Source organism: Crocuta crocuta, unplaced genomic scaffold (assembly GCF_008692635.1).
Source record: "Crocuta crocuta isolate KB4526 unplaced genomic scaffold, BGI_CrCroc_1.0 scaffold190, whole genome shotgun sequence".
NCBI classification, from domain to species: Eukaryota; Metazoa; Chordata; class Mammalia; order Carnivora; family Hyaenidae; genus Crocuta; species Crocuta crocuta.
This window is the reverse complement of record NW_027527955.1, coordinates 6,586,698-6,596,552: the sequence shown is the minus strand read 5'-3', so window position 1 is coordinate 6,596,552 and position 9,855 is coordinate 6,586,698.

Genomic DNA, 9,855 nt, shown 5'->3' with positions numbered 1-9,855 from the left:
TTGAAGACTTCTAATAACCTCGAAGACCACTTGCTGTGACTTCTGCATTTCATAGAGGAGGAAACAGAATCAAGGAGGTGCAGACTCAGGAGTGGAGGTGGACAGGAAGAGAGATTACCAACTCTGGCAAGGTCAGTGCCCATATCCTACCTTAAGCTCCAATTCAGCCTTTAAGGGTGATGTCAAATATTTACTCCCGCATGGAAACATTGTTCATCTACGCAATTTAGTATAAGCCATGCTTCTTTTGACTCTCTTATACCACTTTCTTCCCTCCGCACCATATGCCTTTGCTTGTATTTCTATTATGAGATCACCCTTACTGTATGCTGTGCTATAGTCATCAGTGTTCTTGGTGTGGCCTTCACTATTTGGAAAGCGTCTTGAGCCCACGCCTGCATTTGCTCATCCACCTCCATAAAGATCTTAATAAATATTTGTTCCATGAAATTAGATCACAATTTATCATTTCCCAATCCGAGTCATTTGAAACAACTCAGCCGGACTTTGCAACAGCTTTGCACGGTAGCCAGGTATATTATTCCATTTTCTTAGGAGCAAGCAACAGAAACTGATGGGCTGAATTAAGCAAAAATGAAATGAAACGGTAGTGAATTGCTCCCATAATTTCTGGAAAGGCAGCAACATAAGTCTCCGAAAGGTGAACATGAACCAAAACCCAAAGCTTCTGCTCGGCAGTGGTCTGGTGGGGACAGCACTGAGCCTCTGCTGGATGCTGGAGCCTCCAGGTGACACTCACACCGTGGCCAACACAACGTTTGGGTTACCAGCCCTGAAAGCCTCCGCTGTTTTTGGACTCAGATGTCACTGCAGCCAATGGCTGATGATTTTTCTCTCTCTGTCACTGTAAAATCAAAGGTCCAGGCAGGACTGGATTATCCAAGCTTACGTCATGGGCCCACTCCTGAGCTGCCAGAGGCATGGGGGGAGGGTCTATGTGGCCTTTTTGGCCTCCTGACTTTGAGTGGCTTCCCTTACTACCAACATGGGGGTTCCGTGGGAATTTCTCACCTCGAAGAAAGAAGTCTGCATCCCAGGGAGCCGAATACAGCCTGCTCATCATAACAGGTTAAATAGGAATATTACCATTTCATGTTTGAAAAAACAGAGACAGAGCAGGGTTCTGTGAATGTTTTTTCCAGGTTCATACAATTATTGACAAAACCAGAGTGAAATAAATTAGATGAAATAAATTAAAAGAATAAGTAGTCTCCTCTAGCCTGCTTTTTCTTTTACATTCTGATATATGCCATTTTTACTGGAAAACATTTTTTTAATGTTTAATTTATGTTGAAAGAGAGAGCACACAAGCAGGGGAGGGACAGAGAGAGAGGCAGAGAGAGAATCCCAAGCAGGATGCTGTCAGCGCAGAGCCCGACATGGGGCTCAAACTGACGAACCATGAAATCCGGAATCAGATGCTTAACCTACCGAGCCAGGTGCCCCGCCATTTTTNAAACTGACGAACCATGAAATCCGGAATCAGATGCTTAACCTACTGAGCCAGGTGCCCTGCCATTTTTTTTTTTTTTGAAGATATTTGGCAAAACTCCCTTTTTTCTTACTCAGAAAAAGGGTTATTGAATACTACAGAGTGGGGGACATGGTCCATGACAGCCTTTGGTAATGGGGATCCCTGGATGTACACACTTGGGAACCTACTCAAGCCACACAATTGTGAAAATCTTTCTTGTTAAAGAAAGTCATACATGGAGAAGAGGAGGGAGGCCGGCTCACTGTGGCCTCAGGGCTCTGCGCTGAGCCAGCACTAGGAACTCATTGTGGCCAGAGGCTCAGCCCAAAGCCCCTGCTCGGCACCCTTTGAAACAGTTTTCCCAAAGATGTGGCTTGTCCCTTGTTAACACCTTTTGAGCCAATGATCCTGGGGCATGAATATCCGTAGATTTTCCACTTGTAAGTTTTCAAATAAAACTCAGAATGAAATGGAATTTAAACACCATTTAAACAAGAGACTGCTACTCAGCTGAATCAACAAGAACTGAACAAAGAACACATGAGGGGGAAAAGCTCTTCTCTTATTGGGATTTAAATTAAAAAATAACTTTATGAGATGACTTCTGTGTGTTTCTTACAGCAATCCTATGTTTTGACTCTTAATAATAGGGCTCCATGGAAATAGTCACCGTGTCCTTGGCATACGCAATGGGAGATTTAACAAAAGGCCCTTGGAAACAGAGTACCCTCTCCTGTGTACGTCTCCTATGAATTAGGTTCTGTAAGACAGAGTTGTCTAAGGGATAAATTAAAATTAAAAAAAAAAGGTCTAAGTTTAAGGTGAGGTGTACAGAGCACACCGTTCTTAAGGGGGGAAAAATCTTTAACAACTTTAAAACAGCTTTAAACTAGAATTACAAAGTCGTAACTTACAATCACAGATTGGTTTTCGGGAATTCTTCTTTAGGATGAATCCGTTTTTGAGAATGATTTCATTGAGAAGCTGCTTAAAATTTTCCAAAAATGATCCCTTGTAATTTTTATTTATGAATCAATGTCCAGACCCCAATCTTCAGCACGTTTGTAGCCTTGCTGGAAAGATGCCAGCCTTGCTCTGGCCAGTACAATGCCGAGGATCTCAAGCGGGGTTCCCGAATCGCTCCCTCGAGGGCGAGTCCCATTATCTTTTGGCAGGTTCCCCAAATTCCAGTTTCCCATCCCCTACCTTCCTGACTAGCATTTAACTTTCACCATCTAGATTAGATGGTCATTTGGTTGCCATAGAAATCCTCCAATGACAGAAAGCTCACTGCTCTGGGTGGAAGTCACGTTTATCCCTGAAAAGCTGTAATTATTAGAAAGCCCATCCTGCGGTAGAGTTGAGCCTGCCTTCTTGTGATTTCCATCTGTTCTCTTTTCAGGCATGAAGTGGATTCTATCTACTCCTTCTTCCACATGACAGCTCTTCAGGTATTTGAGGTCAACAATCATATCCCCATATCATGTTATCTTTTCTCCAGACTAAATAGTGCTGCTTCGCTCAACTGTGCCTTATGACACGTTCCCCAAGCCCCTTGACATTTTGTTTGCTGTTTTTCAGTGTCTCTTTTAAAAGGTGGCATCAAGACCACAATAGCTTTCTTGGGACGGCACAACTGATAAGTGACTGGGCTGGGATTTGAACTTGGGTAGGGTAGATCCAGTGATTGGGTTCTTCTGTACTAGACAATCCTGTCTCTCAACACTGTGCCTCAATTATTTGTGGCTTAGGGAATATTTTAAAGTAAAATAAGCCACATTGTCTTCCTAAACATATTCTGAAACAGTAGAAGGAAATTAACTGGAAAGATCCCCAGCTCCGTTTGTACCTTTTAAACTCCCAAGAAAACAAACAACAATGACAAAAATTAAAAAAGAAAAAGGAAGAAGAGGAATGCTAAATTATGAAGGATATATACACTGTTATCACATTTATTACAAAGGAATTAGTTTATAAATTAGTATATTAGTTAGTTCCTAGTGAATGGATGATATATTTTCTTAATGTTTTATTGATTTCAGAGAGAGAGAGAGACAGAGAGGCAGCATGAGCAGGGGAGGGTCAGAGAGAGAGGGAGACACAGAATCTGAAACAGGCTTCAGGCTCTGAGCTGGCTGTCAGCACAGAGCCCGACGCAGGGCTCAAACTCACAGACCATGAGATCATGACCTGAGCCGAAGTCGGATGCTTAACCGACTGAGCCACCCAGGCATCCCGATATTTTTATTCCTTTGAGGTAGTCATTGCAATTTCAAAAATTTATCTTAGGAACTAATTCAAAGTTGAAATAAACTCCATACAAATAAAGATGTTTATGGTAATATATTGATTTTAAAAAAGTCATAAAGCAAAACTAAATTTCTAAAAGAAAATGGAAAGATGAAGGAAGATCTAGGATATTGATTTATTACATTGGTATGCATATTTTAAAAATGTTAATTATGAGGTAGCAACATGGAAAATGTATAATATTAAATATGTATACTATGATCCCAATGTACAAAAGTAGTACACTTTTGAACTAAATTTGTACAATAATTCAACATACTTAGCCTTGAGTGCTTAAGATAAATATTGATCATGCTACAAATTGTAATTCTTCCTCTCCCTCTCTTAGTACATTGGCTTGTACACTAATAGCAATTATTATAATAAAAGTAGCATATACCTTATGCTTTATCTATGTGCTAGATGGTAAACATTGTTGCCAGAAATGTATACATTTTCTTGCTATTATATCAGGTGGGCTACTTCGACCACCTTTATAAGCTTTTGCTTTTTAGGACAGTGAATAACTTGTAATTAAAGATACAAAATAAAATGTGGGCAGGTGCTGCTTCATAACCAATATTCATGATCATATATCTTTATTCAGTAAATATATGTATATGTGAATAAAAGCTTTTCAATACAAAGTATATTAAAGTAATGTTACTTATTGAGCTTAAAATCAGAATATCATTTGTGCGGCTGACCAACTTCTACGTAGAATAATACTGGAAATGATTTGTAAGCTGCTGATTCAGTTATTCAGTGATTTCTAAAGTTCAATACAAAAACATCTCTTTTCTCTTCCTAGCTTTACACCTACTTATTGTGTGTGCGACCTTACAGATGTTGCTTAAATTTCTGTTCTCTATGTTCTCTGATTAGTTTTTAAACTTATTTTTCATTGTACGAGATACATCATTATAGCCTTATGGTAAGGATCAATATACTTATGTTACATTTAAAAAGAGGTTTTTAAGTATTATACCAATATCCAAGATGTTGAGTAAAAATCTCAGTCTTATTCTAAAGAATTTATATTCAGGTTGAATTAGTCAATGACTTAACCTAACTAAATGTGTAAATGTAATGTGTGCTATTTAATCTTTATATATATATATATATAATTGCATAATTAGATTTGTTATTGAAAATTTTGAACTCTTATTCAACTTGGCTGTGTCAAGATACATTATCACCCACATCTTGTATGCACAAAAAGTTACCAAATGGATGCAAGACAGAATGTAAGACTTAGAATTAACTGAGAAGTCACTTTACACAATGTTAGGTAAATGCTGTCTTTTCATACATGAGGTAATTCTACTGAGTTATAGGCTATGAGTCTGTCCATACCTATCACCTTGACTTCATTAACTCCATGTCCCAAACAAACAAAAAAACAACCAAAAAAACCCACCAGGAAACCAATTTAGATGAATATGTTTATTTACAAGTGCTGTTATTATTATTCATAGTATTTTGGGTTGCTAGGGCTGGATGATGGGGAGGCTGCAGGAATAAGGAGAAAAAAGGAAAGGATAGAGCATTTGGAAATAAGAATGTGTTCATAACAAGTAATTTGAGGAAATAAGTTTTGAGTGCTTAGTATGTGCAAGGCCAAGGAGCTGAGATTTGAATGGCTACAGGAAGATCGTTTCTTATTAATGAAAATATCCTTTATACACAACAAAATGTGTCCATCTTACTTTAAATGAATGAGTGTATTTTGACTTTAATACTAAATTCAATATATTTAAAAAACGAACAACTTGAAACAAATTTTTCTAATTGTTAGTGTTGCTCTCGTTTGTTTTGTAAAAATGTAATCACATTCTTTTCCTACTTGGAAGAATATTCAAGTTTCTCACCTTGCTTGTTTTTTTAAGAAAGCTCAGGTGACTGGAAGAACAAGAAAAGTGACCTCTGCTGAAGCAATTTCTGGATTTCCTTAGAGTTTTCAAATTCATGTTGCTTTGAACTCAATGTACCTACCGTTTTCCATAACTTATACACCATTCTTATCTTTGGCATTGATTTCTTGGAAGAAAAAAATAGCTTTTTTACTTCGCTTTCAATTAGATTCTTTGAGTTTTCTGACTTAGTGCATCAAAATCAATATGTAGTATTAATAAGATCAGCAGCTATTTTTTTATATGCCTATTGCTCATAATTTTGAGCTTAGAGATGGTGATTAAAACCTTGTCCTGACCTTTAAGGTTTTGATCATCAAATTGGATAGACCGGATCAGAATGATTAGAAGGAACTAAGAGACACTGGGAGGGAACTAAGAATAATATATAACTGGGGCGCCTGGGTGGCTCAGTCGGCTTAGCGTCCGATTTGGGCTCAGGTCATGATCTCACGGTTCGCGGGTTCGAGCCCTGCATCGGGCTCTGTTCTGGCAGCTAGCTCAGAGCCTGGAGCCTGCTTCAGATTCTGTATCTCCTTCTCTCTCTGATCCTCCCCTGCTCATGCAGTCTCTCTCTCTTAGAAATAAATAAAATATTTTTAAAAATTTTAAAAATTAAAAAAAGAATAATATGTAATTGAATAATGAATCTGCAAAGTGGATTAATGACTGGGTTCAGGGGGAAAAAGGTACTTCAGGTACTTGAAGTAAGGAATGGAAGGGTTTAATGAAGGATGTGGGTTTGAGTTGGAAATCAAAGGATGAGTTTGGATAACTGAAGAGAGGAGTGCCTATTGGCCAAGGGAACATATGAGGAAAAGCTCAGAGGTTTGGCTAAACCTGCACCTTAGTAGTAGATAGTCATGGTGAAAAGAGGCCATTTATTGGTATAAGGAAAAGTATTGATGAATCGGCTGTGGTTGCTCAGGTTAGAGATTCACTAAAACACAAACGACAAAGTATTACGATATAAAAACAAAAGTAAAAGTAGCTGCTGGAGGTTTGGAATATGATGGACAATTAAAATAGTATTTTAGGAAGATTAATCTGGCAGCTAGCTCTCCTCTCTGCAGGGTGAACAAAGAATGTAGTACTTAAGACATCATTGCAGTGGAATGACAGGTGCCACTGCAGAAATAAGGAGAAAAAAGAAGTCTAGCATGGTTGGAAGTAAAAATATGACCATAGCAGACAATTTAAGGAAATAATCACTGAATGTTTACTGTATGCAAGGGACTATGCTAAGAACAGACAGGTGCATAGAGAATAAAGAAGAGAGAAGAATTAAAGACAGTCGTGTGATTTATAACTGGAAGAGCGGAAAACGGATTTCACAAGGAACGAAGAGGAGCTGTTATGTCTCTGGCACGTGAGAAGACTTTAATGGGCCCAAAGAACTGAAACCCAATCCAATCCAAGTAAGAGATTTTGCCCCCAAGTTTTTTTCCAAAAAAAGCAGGCTTTAACATACATGTGCCTGCATCTACCATACTACTACATCTACCATCAAAGGAAGGGAGGCTATAATTATATACACAAGGGTGGTAAGTTTCTTTGATCTATTCTTGGTGTAAGACTGTTATGTTCTAAGATATTCGTAATGGGCTCTGCTTATGGAGAGCAGTTGTAATGTCTCACACTCCAGCGAGTACTTTTCTACTCGCCTTTTTCACTTATATTTGGACTTTGAAATAATAGAATTACAATATTTTAAATATGTACTTTGCAATTTAAATTCTATTACCTTCTTTTCATGATGCAGCCAAACTAATATTTTTTATACTCAACTCTCTGAAACTATATTCTTTAAAAAATTTTTTTTAAACATTTATTTATTTTTGAGAGACAGAGACAGAGTGTGAGTGGGGGAGGGGTAGAGATAGAGAGAGGGAGACACAGAATCCAAAGCAGGCTCCAGGCTCTGAGCTGTCAGCACAGAGCCTGATGCGGGGCTCGAACTCATGGTCAGTGAGATCATGACCTGAGCTGAAGTCAGATGCTTAACTGACTGAGCCACTCAGGCGCCCCTGAAACTATATTCTGCATAAATCTTCTTTCTTTCTTTCTTTCTTTCTTTCTTTCTTTCTTTCTTTCTTTCTTTCTTTCTTTCTTTCTGCCAAATTAATATTTTGTGGCACATTCATATTTATTCCTCCTCATGCCTGAAGATTTCTATATGCTGTTATCTGTCTGGCTATGTATTTGACTACAGCTTTCCAGTGTGGGTGGATGGTTTTTATAAAAATATGCAGTTGAACTAGACGAGTCTTAACTCAAGAAAAATAAATATATATCTTTGGGTTTTGTGTTTTATCTAGAAACATATTGCTTTTATAGGTATGCTGATATAGGCATATGATATTGCAGAAAATTATCTTTTATTGCCTTAGGCCATAATGGAATATCTGAGTTTAGCTGCTTACCATCTCTGCTCCCCAGAGCATGTGGCTCACGGTACTTGCAATATGATTTTTTCCAGACAGACTACTGTGGTTGTTTAAAAATAATATCTTAGATGCTGATTCTACTGGGCTGGCCCCTGACTGTAGAAGAGGTATTAAAAGGATAATAGGATTACATATCCATATATATAAAATATAAAAACATACATATCATATGTAATAGAAATATTAAAAGTTTACAAAGCATTCCCCATTTTGAGAGAGTATTATTATGATGCCATCTGGGAGTGGATATAACTGAAAGTACTGGCGGATTACAACTATAAATATCAACATATTTCACAAGTGTTCTGGATAATATTAGATAGGGGAAAACCAGGCTATTAAAAGGACTAATTGATGCCTCCAAATGAAGGTAGATTCTAAATGTGGTTTCTTTCTTGGAATATTCCAATTCCGTTTCTAATATCACTGCAATGACATACTTGATTTTAATAATGTTAGAAAAAATCACAACAGTTTTATGAGACGCGGTAGCTCTGATTTATAGAAGTTCTGAAGAGCTAGCAATAAAAATCAGGCAACCTGAGGGAGGTGTATAAAATACAATAGTCTCCTCGTTGATGGATTCATCCTCAACAGAGTCATGCATTCATTACGTGTATAATGTGGAAGACGGGACAAGGATTCCGAGCTCCGTGCTTGCCTTTCCATAAGGCAACTTGAATTATGGGGAGTGCCCAGGGCATAATGACTTCATGAGGTGCTGAACCCACCACAGTGCAGCTTTTCTTGGGTTGGAGAATGGTAACCCCAGCCCGTCACAGAAATATAGAGACACTGAGCGCAACAGGATGACTTGTCATTATCCAAACAATCGGTGGGGCAGCACTTTCTCCCCTTATTTAAGCCTGAGGGGCTTAGTTGGCTGAGCGTCTGACTTCTGCTCAGGTCATGATCTCATGGTTCGTGAGTTCGAGCTCCGTGTTGGGCTCAGTGCTGACAGCTCAGAGCCTGGGGCCTGCTTCACATGCTGTGTCTCCCTCTCTCTCTTTTCTCCTTTGCTGCTTGTGCACGCGCTCTCTTTCAAAAATAACCAAACATTTAAAAATTAATTAAAAAAGATGGTATGGTAGGACAAAATATTAGGGTTGAAGCAGACAGCATCTGGTTCGTACTCAGTGAAGGTTTGTTGAATGAATATTGCATAAATGTTCTAGAGGCTTCAATCATGAAGATAAAACAAAAACCTAGGAAGCTCAGCATTTAATGGGGGGAAAGGACAGTCTGAGAGTGACAAAATAATGAGTAAATATCCTAACAGAGCTGTGTTCTGGATACAATAGACGGACAGAGGGAAACTTCATCCCTGCCTGTGGGAGAGCAGGGGGGAAGCTTTCAAATGGAAGATGGATGGGGTGCCTGGGTGGCTTAGTCGGTTAAGCGTCCGACTTTCGCTCAGGTCATGATCTCGCGGTTCGTGGGTTCGAGCCCCGCGTCGGGCTCTGTGCTGACTGCCAGCTCAGAGCCTGGAGCCTGTTTCAGAGTCTGTATCTCCCTCTCTCTCTGACCCTCCCCTGCTCACGCTGTCTCTCTCTCTCTCTCCTAGAAATAAATAAAACATTAAAAAAAATTAAAAAGAAAAACAAAACAAAACAAAAAAACAAAGGGAAGATGGAAGCTCAGTGGAGTCCTAAGGAAGGGATTCGAGTATGTCCATCAAGTAGAGGAGTTGGGGGGGAAGGGCGGGGGTAGG